Consider the following 2,500-nt stretch of genomic DNA (forward strand, 5'->3'; position numbering starts at 1 on the left):
TCATAAAACATCATAATTTTTATCATTTCTTTTCAAATTAACACTAACATATTCACTCCAATACACTCTCATCATCTGATGTTCCTATGGATAGAAGCGTTAGCAGACTACAGTCTATAACAAAAGCCCACTAATGAAAGCATATATATATATATACATATGTATATATATGTATATATATAAATATATATATATTTATATATATATATATATATATATATATATATATATATATATATATTTAATAAACTTTTTATCCCACAGTCGGAGAAAAGAAGACACTAATGTCGAATGTTCTGTATATTTCGATCACTAACTGTGACCCTCTTCAGCAGAATGAATACATAGTGGAAGGCATATGCTTATATACAAAAATGTGAGGTGAGAAAAGGAACAAGCTCAGGTTACATGACCGATGCTCCGCAGGTCGCGTGGGGTTTTGTGACCTTGGAGTACATGAGGTAGCGCGTGGCTGACTGCTGAGGTAGTGATGCAGTCAGGTGACCACTGGCCATTTGATATATTAAAATTAGGTAAAAAATTTTTATTAGTAATATATATATATATACGTACACACACACACACACACACACACACACACACACACACACACACACATATATATATATATATATATATATATATATATTATATATTTATATACATATATGTATATATATACAGATACATACATATATATATATATATATATATATATACATACATAAATATATATATGTATATATATATATGTATATATATATGCATATATATATGTATATATATTTATATATGTATATATGTACATATATATACAAATATATATATATATATATACATATGTATATGTATATATATACTACGTCAGGAGTTTCAGCTTACAGATTGGGAGGCAAAATTAAACGAAAGACCTGTAGATCAGATGTAGGAAGTATTTCAAAATACGCTCACTAGGATGATTCAAACTTACATTCCTTTTAAGGACAGTTGTCCCCCAAATCAGGCTCGCCCAAATTGGCTTAACAAAAAAACTAAAAAAAAGTATTGCTAAAAAGAGACAGGTTTATAAGAAATATAAGTGCTCTGGTGCATCTAATGACTATGAAGCTTATGTATCAATACAGAGAGATCTAAAAAAGACAATAAGAACAAGAAAACGACAATGCGAAATGAACGTCGCTGATAAATCCCAAAGAATTCTATAGTTACATTAGAGATAAAAAGGTTGTTAGGAATCACATTGGTCCACTATTATCTGCTGACGATCAACTTGAATATTCAAATGAAGGAATGTGTAATATCTTAAACAATTATCTTAGCTCGGTATTCGTAAACGAAACACTTCAAAGTGAATTCCAAACAGAAACCTGTGAAAAGTTTAGGGTAAACTTACTACGGTAAATATAACAAAAGAAAAAATCAAAAGGTGTATAGATAAACTCAAAGTCAATAAAATACCAGGGCCTGATGGTTGGCATCCAAGAATCTTAAAGGAAATGAAAAATGAGATTGTTGTTCCATTAGAATTTTTTTTTCAAGAAATCCATCATATCCGGAGATGTCCCAATAGAATGAAAGCTAGCTAACGTTACTCCCATATTCAAAAAAGGTGACAAAAAGAAGCCAAATAACTATAGGCCTATAAGTTTGACTTCAATCGTAGGAAAAATAATAGAAACTATCATCAGGATGCTATCGAACATCATTTAGAAAGTAACCGTTTGATAAATGATAGCCAGCATGGTTTCAGACGGAAACGTTCTCGAATTCTACAACACAGTTATCTCGAATTATGACAAAAGAAACAATATAGATTTAATATATCTAGACTTTGCAAAAGCTTTTGATACCATCCCACACGAAAGACTACTTACTAAATTAGCTTTACACGGAATAAGTGGTAGCCTATTAGGTTGGACTAGTAATTGGTTGAATGGTCGAAAACAGAGTTGTTTTAAATGGAAAAACTTCTAGATGGAAAAATGTTACAAGTGGAGTTCCTCAGGGTTCCGTTCTTAGACCACTTCTATTCATAGTACATATAAATGATATAGACCATGGACTAAAATCTACTGTTTCCAAATTTGCTGATGATACAAAACTGTGCGGACTGGCAAATGATCACTCAAACCAATTAGATATTAAAGAAGATAAATTACAGCAATGGTCTGAAAAGTGGCTAATGAAATTTAACACAAGTAAATACAAGGTAAAGCACATAGGTAAAAATAACAGTAAGTACGATTACAAGTTATTTGGAAATTCGTTAACAAAAGTGGATAGTGAAAAAGATCTCGGCGTAAATAACAGTAACGACCTCAAATCATCCAAGCAGTGTATTTCAGCCTCTGAGAAAGCAAATAAGATTCTAGGACTGATTGCACGATCACTCATTAACAAGCTATATAAATCGTTAGTTCGTCCACATTTGGAATATGCTGTTTCCGTATGGTCACCGAATCTCATTAAAGACATTGACAGACTGGAAAAAGTACAACGG

Source organism: Oratosquilla oratoria, chromosome 32 (genome assembly GCF_046742065.1).
Source record: "Oratosquilla oratoria isolate Oo_2021 chromosome 32, ASM4674206v1, whole genome shotgun sequence".
Lineage (NCBI taxonomy): Eukaryota > Metazoa > Arthropoda > Malacostraca > Stomatopoda > Squillidae > Oratosquilla > Oratosquilla oratoria.